Genomic DNA, 20757 nt, shown 5'->3' with positions numbered 1-20757 from the left:
CCATATACCGAGGGTGGCGGGTTCAAACCCGGCCCTGGCCAAACTGCAACAAAAAAATAGCTGGGCGTTGTGGCGGGCGCCTGTAGTCCCAGCTACTCGGGAGGCTGAGGCAGGAGAATCACCTAAGCCCAGGAGTTGGAGGTTGCTGTGAGCTGTGTGACGTCACGGCACTCTACCGAGGGCAATAAAGTAAAACTCTGTCTCTACAAAAAAAAAAAAAAAAAAAAGAAATGACAAACGTTTTAGGGTGATAGATATCCATCCAGGTTATCCTGATTTGATCATAAGTTTTTTTTATGTATATATCAAAATATCACATGTACCCTATGGATACGTACAACTATTATATATCAATAAAAAAAGGAAAACCAAATTAAGTTATAGATAAAAAATTTTCTTTTCTAGTCTAACAAATGTAGCTTCTCTACCAAAATAAAAAAATAAGAAACCATGAAGAAAATGTTAGTGATTCTGGCGGTGGCTGCTATAAGGCTGGAGGGACTGCGACACATACTGATTACCATCTTCACGCTTCGATTCTTCACTTTTGTTCAGCCCTCAGCCATGATGAGCCCCCTGGATCAGGCCATCGGCCTTCTTGGTGGGCATCTTCTACAAGGACTCCAGGAGGGCGGGTAACAAAGACACCCTGAGCAAGAAGGAGCTGAAAGAGCCGATCCAGAACAAGTTCACCGAGTTCGCTGTTGGCCCTGTGCTGCAGAACGCTGAGATTGCATGCCTGATGGAAGACCTGGACCAGAATGGAGACCAGGAGGTGACCTTCCAAGAGTACGTCTCCTTCCTGGGGGCCTTGACTCTGATCTACAAGGAAGCCCTCAGGGGCTGAAAATAAATCGGGAAGGTGGAGACACCTTTTAGAGGCCTGCATCAAAATCCAGGGATGGGTAATTGTACAATAAATATTTTTGGTCAAAAAAAAAAAAAAAAAAAGAGGGTGGCGCCTGTGGCTCAGTGAGTAGGGCGCCAGCCCCATATGCCGAGGGTGGCAGGTTCAAACCCAGCCCCGGCCAAACTGCAACCAAAAAATAGCCGGGCGTTGTGGCGGGCGCCTGTAGTCCCAGCTGCTCGGGAGGCTGAGGCAAGAGAATCGCATAAGCCCAAGAGTTAAGAGGTTGCTGTGAGCCGTGTGACGCCATGGCACTCTACCCGAGGGCGGTACAGTGAGACTCTGTCTCTACAAAAAAAAAAAAAAAAAGAAAATGTTAGTGATTCTTATTATTATTATAATGAATGATCCTGAACCAATTCTGAGAATAAAAAATGGTGTGAAGAGAGCTGGGTCTTGTGTGTCCCAACCTGAGGGGCACTGCATGATACAGCCTGGCCCCTAGCCTCAGTTCTGGGCTGACTCTGCCATCACTTCCTTGAGTGAACTTGGGCATGTTTAAGGGAGGCTAGGAAAGCGAGTGTTGGCTTTGGCAGCTTTTGTAGTAGGAGGCAGAGAGAAGGAAAGCGCTTGGACTGGAGATTCGGTTTTAATCAAGGGGAGGGACCAAATTCAGTGGTTCTCATATTTATTTATTTATTTATTTATTTTTGCGATTTTTGGCCGAGGCTGGGCTTAAACCCACCACCTCCGGCATATGGGGCCAGTGCCCTACCCCTTTGAGCCACAGGTGCCACCCTCTAATTTGAGTTCTTTGAGGATTCTCCATACTTCCTTCTATAAAGGTTGTATTAATTTTCAGTCCCACCAGCTGTGTAAAAGTGTTCCCTTCTCTCCATATCTACGTCAGCATCTGCAGCTTTGAGACTGTGATGTGGGCCATTCTCACTGGGGTTAGGTGATATCTCAGGGTAATTTTGATTTGGATTTCTCTGATGACTAGTGAATTGGACAAAAGCTTGATAACTAGGATCTAGCTTTTGGTCAATCTCAAATTAATCGACCAAAAAAAAAAAAAAGACCCAACAATTCCATACATCACTGGGCAGGAGACATGAATAGAACCTTCTCTAAAGAAGACAGATGAATGACTAACAAACATGAAATAATCCCACTAAGATCTTTTTTTTTTTTTTTTTTTGAAGTTTTTGGCTAGGGCTGGGTATGAACCTGCCACCTCTGGAATATGGGGCCGGTGCCCTACTCCTTTGAGCCACAGGCGCCTCCCCCCACTAAGATCTTTAAATCCTCTGGAGTCCACCTTTCTGTAGGTTAGGTGACAACCTTCAGGTAGCAAACCAGTTTTCCCAGCACTGACCCCTACATACTCAAATTTCTTTTTTTTTTTTTTTTTTTTGTAGAGACAGAGTCTCACTTTATGGCCCTCGGTAGAGTGCCGTGGCCTCACACAGCTCACAGCAACCTCCAGCTCCCGGGCTTAAGCGATTCTCTTGCCTCAGCCTCCCGAGTAGCTGGGACTACAGGTGCCCGCCACAACGCCCGGCTATTTTTTGGTTGCAGTTTGGTCGGGGCCGGGTTTGAACCTGCCACCCTCGGTATATGGGGCCGGCGCCTTACCGACTGAGCCACAGGCGCCGCCCCCATACTCAAATTTCTAATAGGCATGGCGTCCTCCACCAGTTGACTTCGGGCTTGTGTCTGGACTCCTCTGAACAGGAGTTCCCAGAGTCCCATCTTCAATCTGCAGCTCTGAGAAACAAGAATGAAAATAGTGAGGTCATGGCTGTGAATGAAACTGCTGTCTAAAGCAAAAGAGGTAGAGGGAGGCTGCAGGCAGATGCTCGGACCACTAGGCAGGCTCCAGGGGGTAGAGGCAGTGCCCTGCCGCAGGGTGGCCTGGGAGCCCTACCTGGACTCTAGCCTGCTCCTAATGTCCACATTAGGAGATGACACCTCACTGTGGGAGGGCCCAGCCCTGTCCTTTCTCAAAGGTGCATCCCCTGTGCCAGGGCTGCGGAGTTACTGCCTGGCTGCCTGCTGGAACCTCTCTGGTGCCAGGAAGATTGGGGCCTTTCAGGAGTCATTGTTTCTGAGTATCCATGTGTTCCCCAAACTGGTGTGGTAGGAGGGGCTGGCCTTGGCAGGAGACCTATGCCTCTCACATGTAAACTATGAGATTATTCTGTCCAGTGATAAAATTCTAAAGTCCCTTTCCTACCTCAAAGAACAAGAGGTATTTATTAAGTGACTACTGAATATGAAGGGGGGGCTCCCTACACTTTATCAATTTATTTATTTGTTGTTGTTGCAGCTGTCACTTTATCAATTTAATCCTCCCAGCTCTAGGAGGTAGCTGCTACTAGCAAATGACTTCCCTAAGGTCATGCAGCCAGTCACGGACAGGGATAGAGTTTACACTTCTTGACTTTATTTCAGAATGTGTTCCCTCCCCAGCCCTTACTGCTCTGTCCTGACACCACACTGTCACTCCCACAGGTACTCTGTCCACCAGTGCCTCCCATTCACCTAGTTTCTAAAGATGACATTAAGAGCAAAATGGAGGGACACTGCACCAGATCCAGCCCAGCCTGGGAAGGAGGTAGTCTAGGGTGGTGCCAGGTAATGTGCAGCTACCTCCCTGAAGATGAAGGCGCAGGTGCCAAGCTGGCCTGCCCAGGCCCGCCCCACCCCTCCCCCTACCCTTTGTCTTCTCTCTCCCCACTTCCTCTCAGCCCCAGGGCTCTTTATACCCAGCTCACTTCTCTCATTTCTGTTCTTTGTCTCCTTCCACAGGTGGATTTTTTTTTTTAAACTCCAATGTAGACCATACGTCAAAATAGGTTGAAGGAAGCCCTGCAGGTATGTCCTCTGCTTGTTGGTTCACAGACCACATGAGCATATTAAGGCTCTGAGAAGTGCTGCTGTTTCTTTTTTTCTTTTTTTTTTTTTTTTGTAGAGACAGAGTCTCACTTTATGGCCCTCGGTAGAGTGCCGTGGCGTCACACAGCTCACAGCAACCTCCAGCTCCTGGGCTTAAGCGATTCTCTTGCCTCAGCCTCCTGAGTAGCTGGGACTACAGGTGCCCGCCACGGCATCCGGCTATTTTTTTGTTGCAGTTTGGCCGGGGCTGGGTTTGAACCCGCCGCCTTCGGCATATGGGGCCGGTGCCCTACTCACTGAGCCACAGGCGCCGCCCAGTGCTGCTGTTTCTTAAAACACAACGATCCCCATTTGATACAGTGGGTGCTTCCCACACATCTATGCTTTGGTACCTGCTGAAATCACTGGCCAGGTTTCAATTAGTGGCTGAAGCGCACCCCTGTAATGGCTGGGGTGGGGCTGGGGAGCTCTCCGTTTGACTCACAGAAGAGACAGAGACAAAAAATCAAGTGGTGAACTTCAAACCCAGAGCTAGTGAGTCAGCATTTCGCCTCTAGCCTTCTCCTAGCAAGCCTGGCTGAAGCCAATATCCTGAGGGTTATAAGTAATTAGAACACTGACCATTGGTTACAGGCCCCTCCCTGTGTGTGTTCTGCTCAGGTGGAGAGCACTGACTCACTCAGACCACACCAGTGCCCAAAGCAATGCAGGGATCATCCCATCCTGTCTAGTTCTTTCCACGTCAGCAGCTTTCTGCAGTCCCGTGGAGAACGAAGGTGAAGGATTTTGCATCTGTCCCCAGAATTGGTCAATTAGTAATGGCTGCCATGGCTGGGAAACAAGGAATCACCACTCTTTTCTTTTTTTGAAACATAGTCTCACTCTGACTCCCTGAGTAGAGTGCCTTGAGTCTCACTCTGACTCCCTGAGTAGAGGCTCTTAATATCATGGCTCACAGCAACCTCAAACTCTTTTTTTTTTGCAGTTTTTTTTGGCCAGGGCCAGGTTGGAACCTGCCACCTCTGGTATATGGGGCTGGTGCCCTACTCCTTTGAGCCACAGGTGCCGTTCCCTAGCAACCTCAAACTCCTGGGCTCAAGTGATCCTCCTACCTCAGCCTCCCCAGTGGCTGGGACTACAGGTGCCTGCCATAATGCCTGGCTAGTTTTTTTTTTTTTTTTTTGTAGAGGCAGAGTCTCACTTAATTGCCCTCAGTAGAGTGCCGTGGCCTCACACAAGCTCACAGCAACCTCCAACTCCTGGGCTTAGGCGATTCTCTTGTCTCAACCTCCCAAGTAGCTGGGACTACAGGTGCCCGCCACAACACCCGGTTATTTTTTTGTTGCAGTTTGGCCGGGGCCAGGTTTGAACCTCCACCCTTGGTATATGGGGCTGGCACCCTATCCACTGAGCCACAGCCTATCTCTTCTATTTTTAGTAGAGATAGGGTCTCGTTCTTACGCAGGCTGTTCTCAAACACCTGAACTCAGTGATCCACCCACCTCAGCCTCCCAGAGTTCTAAAATCACAGGTGTGAGCCACCACACCCAGGAAGTCACCAGCAAGTCATCACTTCTCGTACCTTAAACTCCTGTGCCTCAAACTAACATCCTCAATCGAGTCTGTGGTTCAGAGGGAGCCATGAGAGAGAACTGGGCTCCACAGTTTATAAAGGGAGTAGAATTGTGCAGGAGACAGGTAAAGGCACACCCTTCACACTGCACCCCATCTGAGCCAACCTCAGTGTGCCTGCCACTCCCACCGCCTCTTCAGAAGCTGCCAGGCTAGTGGCATGTGACCTCCATCTCCAGCTGATTGGGCATGGGTGGGGACCCAATCTATAAGTAATAGGTCTTTTATTCACCAGCTTTTGAGGCAACCCAGTGGGAACATTAACTGGATAAAGCAGATCTTCTTTGGGGGAATGAGAATTCAAGGCAAAGAGCAGAACACTTCATAGCAAGAACAGCTGTAAGATTGACAAAGAGAGCAAAATGGAGGGAGAGAGAGAAGGGGTAACATACACCCTGGAGTGATGACCCCCTAGTTCTGAAGCTGACATAGCCAGCTTGGTGTTGTCTTGGGGGAGAGTGTGGGAGGGCAAGAAGAAAAGCACGCTGGTTTACCCACTGAATCTATTCTGGCCCAAGGAGTTTGTCCTGTGCCGAGGGCTGGGGCCCATCCTGTGGACCTGCTCAGCCTCAGCCTCCAGCTGAGGGTGTCAGGTCTACAGGGGCTCCCTGTGTAGACCATCAAGGGGATAACAGATGAGTTCAGTTAGAACCTGTGCTAAACACCTTTCAGGAGCCACAGAGGGTCTGGATAGAGGGTGCCATCCTCCCTGTGACACCTGTCTTCATTTGCCAGGTCTAGAAACAGGTCTTTGTTTTGGGACAGTGATTTGACCTTAAGGAAACATGTATAAGTTCCTCACCGGTGCAGTCTGGTTTTGCCTTTTCATTACTTCAATAAATATCGATGGTGAAAAGATAAAAACTTGGGCTCAGGACCCAAATCACCTGGGTTGAAATCCACTTACCAGTGGTGTGACTTGGAGCAAGTCCCGTGAGCACTCTGTGCCTCAGTTTTCTGGCTGTAAATGGTGGTAATGACTGCATCTCACAAGGCTGTTGGGAGGGACAAATGTAGTGCTCGGAATGGTGCCTGGATCTTCATACTCCATGTCAGGCCCTGGGCCTGGTGCCGCGGGTACAAAGTGGATCCAGCCCCTGTCCTCGAGGAGCTTACAGACTTGCATTCAGTGCTCCCTGACGCCCATGTGCACCTTTACCTCTCACACTTAGGCAAACTGGTCTCCTCTGTGTCTGTCCTCAGCCAGCCTTTGTGAGACCGCCTTCCGCCCACACGTCTAGTCCTGCTGTTGGATCTCACGGCTGGCCAGGCCCGGCAGTGAAGACCGTTGCTGAGAGCAGGGAAGCATTAGGGCTGTGAGTCAGGAAGAGCCTGTGTTGTGCGAAGTTTGGGGGAGGCAGGGATGGAGGAGGGAGACCCAGCAGAGAGCTATAACGACCCCAGGAGCAGTGGCTGCTGCTACTGCGGCCCACTGTGTGTCAGGGGCCACTTCTCATGCTTTTTAGACACTCCTTTGTTAGTTTCCCAGAGCTGCTGTGACAAATTCCTGTATACTGGCTGGCTTAAAGCATACATTTATATCTCTCACAACTCCAGAGGCCAGAAATGTAAAATCAAGGTGTTACCTCTTCCTACCCTTACCAAAGGCTCTCAGGGAGAATCCTTCTTCACCTCCCAGCATAGTGTGGCTTCTGGCATGCAGTCTCTGCCTTGGTCATCATGTGGAATTCTCTGTGTGTATCCGTGATCCGTGTTTTAACTTTGTGGCCAAATATCAAAGACACGATGGATTTAGGGCCCACCTTGCTCTGGTATTGATACAGGAGTTTCTTCCTCAGTAGGTCCTTGGTCTCTGGGATTCAAAGAATGAACCCATGGATCACAGATCAGTGGTAAGATAGGATTTTATTAGAAAGGAATACAGAAGTAAAAAGCAGCAGAGCTTCTGCAAGAGGGAAAGAACTAACTGGGGCGTCTCTACCTGGGTTCTTTATCTAGGGCAGTGGTTCTCCTAGTACCAACCCTTTAATACAGTTCCTGTGGGTCACGACCCACAGGTTGAGACCCCTGATCTAGAGGTATTAGGTCTTGAGAATTACACTTGTCCAGGAATTGGTAGGTGGAAAAACATCTTTTCAAAGTTAATGAGTGCGGGCGGCGCCTGTGGCTCAAGGAGTAGGGCGCCGGTTCCATATGCCGTAGGTGGCGGGTTCAAACCCAGCCCCGGCCAAAAACCACAAAAAAAAAAAAAAAAAAGCAAAGTTAATGAGTGCATTAATAAATGAATGAATGTAGTTCCTATTCCACTAGGGCGAGGTTATCTGAGAAGGAATTAGGGTATGTGCTCCTACTCAAGGTGGAACTACCCAAAAAACCATCTCAGGCTGCTTTGTTCATGATCTTGTTACAGTCCAGAGGGTGTGTCCTGAAAAAGGCAGCCTGTTTGTGCCTGGGAATGGAGGTCTGATTTCTGAGCTCACCTGGGCCTAGAGAATGGGGAAATCCCTGTCCAGCCCCGCATCCTCATTTTAATTTGATTACATCTGCAAAACCCTATTTCTAAATAAGGTCACATTCACAGGTTCTGGTGGACATAAACATTTAGGGAACATTATTCCCATCAAATCCCTTAGTCATCACTTCACCAGAATGAATTCGGTGCTGTTAATTTTTTTCCATGTAACTGATGGGAAAACTGAGGCATAGACCAGCCCAAAGCCACATGGCAAGCTGGCTTTACACAGCTCTACGTAGGGCCTCTGTGTCCCACCATGACCAGCCATTGTGGCACTAGAGAAGGATGTGAGCTGCACTCAGGAGGAGGAAGTGGCAACAGGAAATTCCTTCTCAGGGCAATATCCTAGGCTGTTTATCAGCTTAGGGACTGGACTTCAGCCTCCAGTCCTCCTCCGCACTCTCTCCAGCCTCAAGGACCCCAGCCCTTCCCAGCAGCAGGCAGGAAGCGGCTTAGCCTAATGCTCTGCAGAGGTCTGTTTTGTGCTGACCTGGCCAGAATTCACAAGCAGCAGCAGTAGCAACAGCAGCAGCAACAGCAACGGTAACTCAGGAGGAAAACCAGTGGCTGGAACAAGCTGGAAAGAATGCTTGTTGGGGCCCAGCACAGGGGAGAGGGATGAGCCCTGTAGCCAGAGGCCACTAGCCTGGGAAGGGCCTTTATCTCCTTGGAGAGGCTGGGCTTTCTTTGTGTGGGGTGACAGGGAGGTGGAGGCTGGGAGTGGTGGGGCCTGTTGCCTGGCCCTGCCTGAGCTTGCAGAGCTGCTGATTTGGATCAGAAGTGGGTATTCATCCTGGCAGGCAAGGCCCTTAGAGACACTGCAGCTCTGGGATATCAAAAAATGGAGGGTGGGGCGGCGCCTGTGGCTCAGTCAGTAAGGCGCCGGCCCCATATACCGAGGGTGGCGGGTTCAAACCCGGCCCCGGCCAAACTGCAACCAAACAATAGCTGGGCGTTGTGGCAAACGCCTGTAGTCCCAGCTACTCGGGAGGCTGAGGCAAGAGAATCGCTTAAGCCCAGGAGTTGGAGGTTGCTGTGAGCTGTGTGAGGCCACGGCACTCTACGGAGGGCCATAAAGTGAGACTCTGTCTCTACAAAAAAAAAAAAAAAAAAATGGAGGGTGGTGTCTGTGGCTCAGTGAGTAGAGTGCCGGCCCCAAATACCAAGGATGGCAGGTTCGAACCCTGCCCCAGCCAAACTGCAACAACAACAACAAAATAGCAGAGCGTTGTGGCGGGCGCCTGTAGTCCCAGCTACTTGGGAGGCTGAGGCAAGAGAATAGCCTAAGTCCAAGAGCTGGAGGTTGCTGTGAGCTGTGACACCACAGTACTCTACCGAGGGTGACCAAAAAAAAAAAACAAAAAAAAATTTGGCCAGTTGGCTTGGAGCCCATAGCTCAGTGGCTAGGATGCCAGCCACATACACCAGAGCTGGTGGGTTCAAATCCGGCCCGAGCCTGCCAAACAACAATGACAATTGCCATAAAAAGTAGCTGGGCATTGTGGTGGATGCCTATAGTCCCAGCTACTTGGAAGGCTGAGGCAAGAGAATCACTTAAGCCCAAGAGTTTGAGGTTGCTGTGAGCTATGACACCACAGCACTCTACCAAGGGCAACATAGTAAGATTCTGTCTCAGAAAAAAAAAAAAAAAAAAAAAAAAAATATATATATATATGTATATGGCCAGTTGAACACCAGACTCTGTTCCTTAGAATCCTAAACACAGCTCCCCTATAGCTACCATCAATCAATTGGCATTGGCACAAAAGTTAAAAATTGCCTTATGTTTCTGACTCCAGATGTAGAAGTCTGACCCTTGGTGACATCTCTCAGTGCACAGAAGCCCAGTGAGGTCCTACGGCCAGGGGAAAGAGGCAGGTTGAGACGAGGTGCACCCAGCCAGATTTCGGGCACTTTTTCATTATACTGGGACTTTTTTTTTTTTTTTTTTTTTTTTCTTTTTTTGTAGAGACAGAGTCTCACTTTATGGCCCTCAGTAGAGTGCCGTGGCCTCACACAGCTCACAGCAACCTCCAACTCCTGGGCTTAGGCGATTCTCTTGCCTCAGCCTCCCGAGTAGCTGGGACTACAGGCGCCCACCACAACGCCCGGCTATTTTTTTTTTGGTTGCATTTCGGCCGGGGCCGGGTTTGAACCCGCCACCCTCGGTATATGGGGCCGGCGCCTTACCGACTGAGCCACAGGTGCCGCCCTATACTGGGACTTTTTATGCAGGGTGACACCCAAACTTCCCGTCCTCCCACTCCCTGTGAATCATTCCTGGCTACTGCCAATGACCAGGTTTCACAGCTGCTGCAACTGCTGCCCTGCGCTGGCATCTGAGGACATCTACTGTGATGTAGGACCCTCCACCTTGGGGAGGTTCAACATGGTTTTGAAGTATAAGTAGGAGTTTGCCTGGGTGAGAAATTTTAAGGAGAGAATTCCAGACAGAAGAATCAGCATGAGTACAGGACCAGAAAGAGCAGCAGAAAGAAGAGGGGTGGACTGTTGGCAGCAAGGACATGTGAGCCATGGCCCACAGATCTGGGTTCTAGTCTTCATTTAGCCATATGCTAAACCTGCTGGGCCTTGGTTTCTGCATCGGGCCAGTAGGGAGGCAAGGCCAGGTGCTCACTAAGGCCATTCCTGCTGTGTCAGGGTGCCTTCCTCCTCACTCTCCTGGCCAATGGAGGGGACCTAGATGCTGGTCTTTGGAGAGACCCAGCCTGGCTGAGAGTTAACTCAGCTCTTTCTGGGCCTCTGCAAAGCTCAATTCAAGCCTGGAGGAAAGAGAGACACCCTCTGTGTACTGGGACAGCAGGCACACTGGCAAAGGGGATGGGCCACATACTGCTCTGTGACCGTGGGTGAGTCCCTTTTCAGTGCAGCTGGTGACTGGCCGGGACAGGGGCTCTGACCACTGTGGGGTGGCTGGAGGCAGGGATGCCTGCACAGCACAGGAATGCGTTTCCTTCCCCCAGAGCTGGGAGGAAACCGAGCAAGGCTACAGCTGGATTCTTTCCCAGCCAGGCCAGCAGCCTCTCCTCCCCCTCCCCAAGCTGGCCACATTGTTCTAGGCAATATCTCTTGCCAACCACATTTCTGGGCCCCTCCTATCTCATTTTGTCCCTTCACTGATATGAACCCTGACCCAGCTGGGACAGCCCACTGGTGTCAGGCTGTGGGCCTTGATCCCAGACCCAGGGCCCTTCCCCCAGTCCATATCCAACCCCTGTGATGCCCCAGTAAGTCTCTTGCTTTCTGTGGCCTCGGTTTCCCCTTTCTATCATTAAGAGATTGGATGTGGTGAGCTCTGAGGACTCAAAGCCCTAGTAAGGCCCCCTGGGAAGGCAAGGTCCGCTGGCGGCTATGACCACTGACAGCAGTCTTAGCACCTGCAGTGGCAGGCAGCTTCCAGTGCTACAGGTGCAGCAGCAAATGAGACTGGTGCGGTCCCCATCCTCAGTGGGGGAGGCAGGTGTTGAACAAATATCTAATCATGAACCGTGGTATGTGCTAAAGAGTTATGAGGGAGAACCAGCACGGTGGCTCCCACCTGTAACCCCAGCACTCTGGGAGGCTGAGGCAGGCGGACTGCTTGAGCTCAGGAGTTCAAGACAAGCCTGAGCAAGAGCAAGACCCCATCTCTACTAAAAATAGAAAAACTAGCCAGGCATTGTAGTGGGTGCCTGTAGCCCCAGTTACTTGGGAGGCTGAGGCAAGAGGATCTCTTGAGCTAAGAGTTTGAGGTTGCTATGAGCTATGATGATCCCATGGCACTCTACTCAGGGTGAAAAAGTAAGATGTCTCTTCTGCCCCCCAGCCCCCCCAAAAAAGACTCTACTAAAAATAGAGAAGTTAGCTGGTGCAGTGGTGTGCACCTGTAGTCTCAGCTACTTGGGAGGCTGAGGCGGGAGGATTGCTTGGGTCCAGGAGTTTGAGGTTGCTATGAGCTAGGCTGATGCAAGACTCTGTCTTAACAAAAAAAAAAAAAAAAGGAGTTATGAAGGAGAGAAAAGCCCGCTCCAGATGGGGGCACAGGGAAGGCCTGGCCCAGGAGGTGATTTAAGATATTTAAATTGAGATGTGGAGGAAGACATGGTACCAGGGTCATGAAAGGGGTAGGGAAGAGCATTCCAGGCTGAGGGGTTAAAGACTGGTTGAGAAAATGAGGGTTAAGGAACTGGTTCTACTATTCAGTCTGTGGGACCTTAGGAAGGGCCTTGAGTGCCCGGTTTCATTTTCATCATCTGTAAATTAGTGATAATATCATGAGGACTTAACTAGGTAGCACCCCCGCTTATTTCAGGCCTTATGAAGAATAAGCTTTCAGTAAATGGCAGTGAAGTAGCTGATTGTGCTCTACGCAGGTCTGACTTCTATTACTCTGGTTACATTTTATAACTCACCTCCCTTTGCTTTTCTTTATTCTTTTGCTCTTGTTTTTATTTTTTATTTTATTTTGTTATTATTATTATTATTGTGACAGAGTCTCACTATGTCACCCTGGGTAGAGTGCAGCTCACAGCAACCTCAAACTCTTTGGGCTTAAGCAATTCTTTTGCCTCAGCCTCCCAAGATCGCTGAAACTGAGGAGTTTGAGATTGCTGTGAGCTAGTCTGATGCCATAGCACTGTAGCCTACACAACAGAGTGAGACCTTGTCTCAAAAAAAAAAAAAAGTGCTGAGTCATCCCAGGTGCCTGATATACCTGCTTCTCAGCATTTGATGAGCTTACAGACCATGACAATGTCTGAAAAAGGGTTGCCAATGACTCTTCTTACACCTGTGCATTTGTGCTGCCTCCTAGTTGGAGGTGAAATCCATTTTCCCTTACCTTAAATCATGAACCATGGCTTATTTTATGACTTGCTTTGACCAATAGAGTGTTTTAGGTGATGCTGTGTCAGCTCCAGGAAGCGGCCTTAAGAGACCCGGAAGTGTCTGATTTTGCTCTTAGAGTCCCGAGCTGCCAAATAATGAGGTCTGGCTACCCTGCTGGAGAGAGCATGAGACTATCTGAGAAAGGAGTCCTGGGCAGTCTCCAAATGTTCCAGCCACCACAGCAGGGGCACTAGACATATGAGGGATGCCATTTTGGACATTCTAGTCCCAGCCAAATTCCTCCCTGAGTGCCTCTGCCTGAATGGTCCCAGCCCATGCCATGTGGAGCAGAACCTCCCAGATGAGCCCAGCCAATCCAGGGAACCATGAGAAATAATAAATTGCTGTTTTAAGCCATTACATTTTAGGTTGGTTTAGCTGTTATACAACAACAGCTGACTAAAAGATACACATAAACAATTTTGGAATATCACCAGTGCCTTATTTGAATGAGGTCCTCCTTGAGAAACAGTGGTGGACAGTGTTGGGACTGAGGGTGAAATGAGCAGAGCATTAGGACTGAGACTCTAGAACAATGATTTTCAACCAGTGCACCATAAAAAATTTTAAAGATCATTAATTATTTTTGAAAGAAATTTAAAGCACAGTAAATATTTTTTTATTCGTTTTTTGGATCAACATAATTTGAGTGTGCCATGGAAGTTTAATTATAGGTTCCGTGAGTGCCACGAGATTGAAAAAAAAAAAGTTGAAAAACACCACTCTAGAGTGATGAGGGGAGGAACTCTGCTTCAGCACTGGAGGGTCCTTGGCTGCTAGGAACTTACTTTGAGAAGCCAGAGCCGAGGTTTCTGCTCAATAGCCTGACTTATGGGGATGGGAAGCCCCATTTGTGAGGTGGTCATTCAAAAGTCCCTCATTCTAGCCATCTTTGGAAGAGCAGAGGCCTGGCTGTCCTGGACCCCCCAGGCATCAGTGGGCATGCTGGTAGGGAATAAGCCCTCTCACAGCTCCCTCTAGGATAATAGAGGGAGACCGGGGCCTGTGGGGGCCAGGGTACAGTGACTGGGTCAGGAAAAGGCAGCCAGGGCTGGGGCTCTGAAATCACGGACCCTTAGTCCTTCCAGGCTTACAAACCAACTCAGACCTGGAGACACCAGTGTTTCACTTTTAATGCTTCTACCCTCCCCGGCTTCTCTTTTTCATTAACCTGTTTCATTTAGGGTTTAGCGTTCCAAATCATCTCAAATCCTTTGTGGAAGGGGGTGGGAGGCACATTATAGATGCCTGAGGGCTGGGATTATCTGGAACCCTAGCAGGAGGGAGCAGAGCTGCCAGTGTACTCCTGGGCTTCACTTGCTCATCGGGAGGCCTGTGTGTGAGAGGTTTGCATGTGTAGAGGTGTAGATGTGGCTGATGTGTGTATGTGAGCACTTGTGTGAACTGTGTGAAAAGTGGGTGCACGTTACTGCAGGTTTGAGAATATGTGTGTGAGTTGTGTGTATGCAAATGTGTTTTCAAGTGTGTGAGTTATGTGGAAATGGGTGTGCTTTGGTGTGTGTGTATGTGGTGTGACTGTATGTATATGTGAGGGTATACATCTGAGTGTGTGAGTCTGGTGTGATTTGTGTGAAAATGTGCATGAATGTGCACAAGCGTATATGTGAGAATGTGTCTAAAAATGTGTAAATGTGAGTCTGTGGCTGCCACAGCACCACAATGATGTTTTAAAAAGACACAGGGATCCTGTCCTGACCTAGTTAAGGGGTGCTCATTGCCCCTAGGATGAGCACAGGCCCCGGTCACGGTGACCCCGTCCTGAACGGTGAGGTCCATCTCCTTGGACGGCCCCCCTCGGCCTTGCTCTGTCACAGCTGGTTACTGCCTCGCCCCTGCAGTGCCAGCAGCAGCCAGAACGCAGCCGTGACACCTCCACCCCCACCTGCCATATGAGGGCTGGGCACCGCCAGGGCGTCATGGCTGGATGCTCAGGGAGGAGCGTGGCGGTTCCGTCGCCCTGGGGCCCAAGATCGAGACTGCTGATGTGCCAGATACGCTTGTGAAACTTATTCCTGACAACAGTGAGACTGAAATTCCCCAGGCCTGGCCTTCGGGAACCGCCAAGGTCAGAGTCCCCGCTCGCTGGGAAACGTTCAGCCGTCTGGCTGGTGCCGCGCTCTCTGCTGCCCTCTTCCGGCCACCTGCCGCCTCGCGGACGCGCAAGGAAGCCACACCCTGCCGCCTCTGCAGAGCAGTTTCCTCCGGCTTTGCGCCCCCACACAGGGCCGCAGGAGTCCATGCGAGGCGCACAAGGCTTGGGCCCGGAGTTCGCTGTCTCTATGATGCTTATTGCGGGTGTGAAACTTGGTAGATGCCCCACGGAGGGAAAATGAACTCATGGCCTGGTTCAGGTAATAATAAGAGGGGAAACTGAGCCCCAGAGAAGGGAACTCTTGAGTTTTTTGCACGGGTAGGGCTGGAATAAAGGCCCACTGAGCGCCCAGGGCTTGTTCCCCCATCGCGTGATCAGGGTGTGAGTCCTGGCCTCTTCCTGCTCGCCAAAAACAGACTTTCCTAGTTGACTGGACTGCCTCAAGAGAAATTGGATGTGCACATATCAGGGCGACTGGGCCAGGCTGACAGTGAAAGGCTAAACCCAGCTTGCTTTGCTGGTGCCCAGGCTCGCCTTCCTGGATTGTGCCGACTGGCCCGCGCCTTGGCGGAAGGTGACACGGGTACAGACACACCCAGGAACCCAGGGTGGGTGAGTGTTCCAGATACTCCTCTCTGCCACGGCATCATTACCCCTATCAGATGAGGATACCAAGATTCAGAGGGGCTGGAGTTGCCCAAGGCCGCAGCTCAGGCAGGTGCAAGCCTCTCTCCTTAAATCCTGAAATTCTCCCGAGGATCCTTTCCCCAGCTGCATGGGAGCTGCTCCCGGTTGAGACAGGGCCATTTGATCCTCCTCCCCTGCTCCCAAACAGTGATAGTTTGCTCCTTCTCTTCTGATTACTCAGTGTAGCAAAAGGGAGAACACAGATGAGCAGAAAGAAAAGTAATATCAGGGCGGCGCCTGTGGCTCAGTGAGTAGGGTGCCCGGCCCATATACCGAGGGTAGCAGTTCGAACCCGGCCCTGGCCAAACTGCAGCCAAAAATAGCCGGGCGTTGTGGCTGACGCCTGTAGTCTCAGCTACTCGAGAGGCTGAGGCAAGAGAATCTTCTAAGCCCTAGAGCTGGAGGTTGCTGTGAGTTGTGATGCCATGGCACTCTATGGAGGGGGACAAAGTGAGACTCTGTCTCAAAAAAAAAAAAAAAAAGCATCACCTGAGGTATCCCCCCCGTCAGCCCAACTCCGCAAATAGACCCCTTAACTCTATCCTTGCTTGAATCAGCATTCCTCTTCTGCGGCTTCCTTCAGCACCGAATCCCCTCCCTGACCTCTTCGTGCCTCCCCCTGGTCTACCTTCAATCCTTGCTGGAGCAGAGAGCTCCCACTCAGGCCCCACAGGTGGGCATGCTGCCTGCTTGTGCTGCTGATTCTCCCTCCCATCCTGCCTGCCTCCAGTGATGGCTCAGGAGCTCAGGGCTGTAGGTACCAAGATCCCATTTCAAAATGAGTCTTGGTCACCTGCCCTCTGTTCAGACTAACAGGAAAAGGTTTAGTCTGGTATTCAGGGCCACCCCACATTGCTCCAATCCATCCCAGCCAGTATTCCTCCACCCTGGAGACCTACAGGAAGGGTCACCACCCTTCTGGGCTGGCCTCCCTTGATAGCTTGTGAGTTAGGTGAGGGCAGGAGTTTCATCCATTCTGTCACCATATTCCCAGGATTCTATGTATAGTGGGCTCTCAGTAAATGTTCACCAAAGGAACTGAACTGGTTTGATGAACAATTCACTCCTGTTAATAAAAACAAGAAGCATTTATTTTACCTCTTTCATGTTTACATGGATAGAGCTGGAACATATTCTTCTTAGCAAAGTATCTCAAGAATGGAAGAAAAAGTATCCAATGTACTCAGCCCTACTATGAAACCAATTTATAGCTTTCATATGAAAGCTATAACCCAATTATAGCCCAAGAAGAAGGGGAAAGGGAAGAGGGAGGGTGATTGGTGGGACCACACCTACCGTGCATCTTACAAGGGCACATGTGAAATTTACTAAGTGTAGAATATATGTGTCTTAGCACAATAGCTAAGAAAATGCTGTGAAGGCTATGTTAACCAGTTTGATGAAAATATTTCAAATTGTATATAAAACCAGCACATTGTACCCCATGATTGCATTAATGTACACAGCTTCATGCTAAAAGCATGGTAAGGATTCCTTACTTAGTCCTCAGAACTCCTCTACAAGGTGGTGCTACTCTAATGACCATTTTCTTTTCTTTTTTTTTTTTTTGTGGTTTTTGGCCGGGATTGGGTTTGAACCCGCCACCTCTGGCATATGGGACCGGCACCCTACTCCTTGAGCCATAGGCGCCGCCCGACCATTTTCTTTTCTCTCTCTTTTTTGTGTGTGTCTTATCTGTTATTCTTGGTAGAGTGCCCTGGTGTCAAAGCTCACAGCAACCTCAAACTCCTGGGCTTAAGCGATCCTTCTGCCTCAGCCTCCTGGGTAGCTGGGACGACAGGCCTGCACCCCCATGCCCGGCTAATTTTTTTATTTTTAGTAGAGACAGGGGTCTCATTCTTGCTCAGGCTGGTTTTGAACTCCTGAGCTCAAGGAATCCACCTGCCTTGGCCTCCCAGAGTGCTAGGATTACAGGCATGAGTCACCACATCTGGACTTACTTTCTTTTTTAAAGTAAAAAATCATTTTCTTATATTTTAGAGGCAGAGTCACACTATGTTGTCCAGGCCGACGTGCAGTGGCTATTCACAGGAGTGTATTGCAGCTTCCAACTCCTAGGCTTAAGCTATCCTCCTACTTTGGCTTCCAGTGAGAATGTAGGCACATGCCACCACACCCTGTTCATGCCTATTTTCCGGATAAGGGAGCTGAGGCCCAGAGATAGTGATTTGATTAAAGTCATATTGAGGATTCTGACCTTGCTTGTGCATTCACTGGGTGTCTGCAAGGCCCCTATTCTGATCTCTCTTTCACCCATTCTCCTTTACCTAGGCCCAAACGCTCTTCCATTCCCCTCAGTCAGGCTTGGCCTCAGGGCCAAGGCAGTGCAGAAGGGAGACTGGGCAAGTCTTCAGTGCCTGCTTGTGAGCCAGCATGCCAGGAAGGCTGCAGGGATGAGTTCTTTAGAGATCAGGAACACACCTGCCCTTTTATATGGCTAAACAAGATTCAACAGGCTGATTTTAGGCCCTGAACATCAAGTTCCTGAAATGAATTTGAACTGACACAGCATTTGAGAGGCCTGGCCTGGGAATTTGGGTCTAGGCACAATCACAGACTTGCTATGTGACTTTGGGCAAGGAGGTCCGATTTGCTGAGGCTCAGCTTCCCCATCTGTGCAGTGGGCATGGGAATAACCACCTCACAGCGCCGTTGGGAGGATTAAGCATCAGCTGGCATGGGAGGGCATCCTATAAACTATTTACAAAGCCACTAATGAAGAGTGAGGGAATATTATTGCCCTGTGGGCTGGACAGGGCCCTAGTCCAGTGGCTGAGATCTGTGGGGGAAGAACAAACACAGTCTGGGCCCAGGCACAGGTTTTTCTAGTTAGGGTGTGTGCAAAGTGGGTTAAAAAGGAGCTCATGAAGGAAGGTGAGGCCTCTGTTGGGAGCCGCTGGGGATCCCAGAAGAACTGCTGAGTCACCCTTTTCTTTATTCTTTCTTTTTAATTGTTTTAAAGAAGATGTAATTACTTTTTTCTGCTTACAAAGGCAGCACATGCTCATTGTGTAAAGTTCAAACAACACTGAAACAGCCTAGAAGGTAGCCAGTTTCCCCTGCTCATGCTCCCCAGATGTGACCACTGTTGATGTTTTGCTGTATGTTTTCCCGGATTGTGCTTTGGAGGGACAGATGTCTATTTACTAATTGGAGAAGCAAGTCCCTTGAATACAACTTTTTTTTTTTATCTTAAACTTAGTCTTTCATGTGAGTTAACCTTGACTACAACTTAAAGCAAGGCAGAACTGTATAATGTGTGCTCCCTCCCATCACCCCTGTCAAAAGTAATGCTATTAACAGCTTTGTAGGTATATGCTGCACTCTTCATGCTTTTATGTTCACAAGTAGGCATAAACGGGGGAGTGGTGATGATTATAGACACAAAGGCCAAGACTGCCAGGGTCCAAGCCCATCCCAACACTCACCAGCTGGGTGACTGTGGGCAGCTTACTTAACCTCTCTGGACCTATTTTCTTCTTCTATTTTTCTTTCTTTCTTTTTTTTTTTTGTAGAGACAGAGTCTCACTTTATAGCCCTCGGTAGAATGCCATGGCATCACACAGCTCACAGCAACCTCCAACTCCTGGGCTTAAGCAATTTTCTTGCCTCAGCCTCCCGAGTAGCTGGGACTACAGGCGCCCGCCACAACGCCCAGCTATTTTTTGGTTGCAGTTCAGCCGGGGCCGGGTTTGAACCCACCACCCTCAGTATATGGGGCCGGCGCCTTACCGCCTGAGCCACAGGTGCCGCCCTCTTCTTCTATTTTTCTTTCTCTATTCTTTCTATTTCTTCCTCTATTTTCTTCTTCAAAGTGTGGTTGAGAAAATTAAATGAGATAAAGGATGCTGACTGTGTGTCATGTCTGCCTCAGGGATTAGCCATTGTTACAGACCCACACAAAGTGTCTCCCCCCCAACAACAACAACAAAAAAATAGGATCAAACTATACATACTATTCTGTTTGGCTTGGGGGCCGAATTGTACGGGAAAGATTAGTCATAGGATCCTGAAATTTACAATGAAGATGAGAAGTCTTGCTTTTAGATTCAAAGGATTAGTTGTGAAAGCGTAGGATGGGAGAAACCTAGATTGCAAAAGCTGAATCATGGCCACCTCTGTAATGAAGCTGCAGCCTAACTTGCAAAACAGATGTGAGCTTTCAGAATAAGGAGGTGATGGGGTTTCTCAACCCGGTGCTCCCTCAACCAGAGTCTTCCATTCCTGTTCTGAGACCTGACTGTGTGAACATCAGCTATCTACGCGGTACTTTCTAGCTTGAAATGTCTAAAACTTCTCCCTCCCAGGTTTCAGTCTCCGCCGCCCTCAAACTCCTTTTGTCTTCCAATCCTCCTCCAGTGAAGGCACAAAAATTTGCCATTTGCTTAAGCCGTACACAAGGAGACTGGGGCAAACACTGCTCTCCGCCTTATGTTGTTATTTTTTTTTCTCTCTTATTTATTTAATTTTTAGAGACAGAGTCTTATTTTGTTGCCCTTGGTAGAGTGCTGTGGTGTCACAGCTCACAGCAACCTAGCTCTTGGGCTTAGGTGATTCTCTTGCTACAGCATCCTGAGTAGCTGGAACTACAGGCACCTGCCACCACCCCCAGCTATTTTTAGTTGCAGGTTGGCTGAGGCTGTGGTCGAACCTGCCACCCTCGGTATATGGGGTCGGCACCCTACTTACTGAGCCACAGGCACTGCCCTTATCTTTTTCTTTTTTTTTTTTTTTTGAGACAGAGTTTTACTTTGTTGCTCTCAGTAGAATGTCATGGTGTCATAGCTCACAGCAACCTCAAACTCTTGGGCTCAAGTGATTCTCTTGCGTCAGCCTTCCAGGTAGCTGGGACTACAGGCGGCTGCCATAGTGTCTAACTATTTTTAGAGACAGGGTCTCGTTCTAGCTCAGGCTGGTCTCAAACTTGTGAGCTCAATCAATCCGCCTGCTTTGGCCTCCCAGAGTGCCAGGATTATAGGCATGTGTCCGCACAGCTGCTTCCCGGCTTTTCCTTCCCTCCCACATCAGATTGTGTGTCTTGCGCCCACATAAGCCCAACTGTCCCCCACTTCTGCCTCTGTCCTGGCACCCTGCGGTCCACTTGCTTCTCTCCATGGGCCATGGGGTGGAGGATCTTGTGTTTACGTGCCTGTGATACCATTTATTCTCACAACACGGAGTTCTCTGGTTGTC

The 20757-nt window shown here is 49.5% G+C and overlaps 1 pseudogene; it reads left to right on the top strand.

Annotated features, from left to right (window-relative positions):
* Nucleotides 1-564: 564 nt before the first annotated feature.
* LOC128569319 (protein S100-A6-like) lies at nt 565-847 on the top strand (annotated as a pseudogene).
* Nucleotides 848-20757: the final 19910 nt, after the last annotated feature.

Source organism: Nycticebus coucang, chromosome 17 (genome assembly GCF_027406575.1).
Source record: "Nycticebus coucang isolate mNycCou1 chromosome 17, mNycCou1.pri, whole genome shotgun sequence".
Lineage (NCBI taxonomy): Eukaryota > Metazoa > Chordata > Mammalia > Primates > Lorisidae > Nycticebus > Nycticebus coucang.
This window is presented reverse-complemented; position numbering and strand designations above follow the sequence as displayed.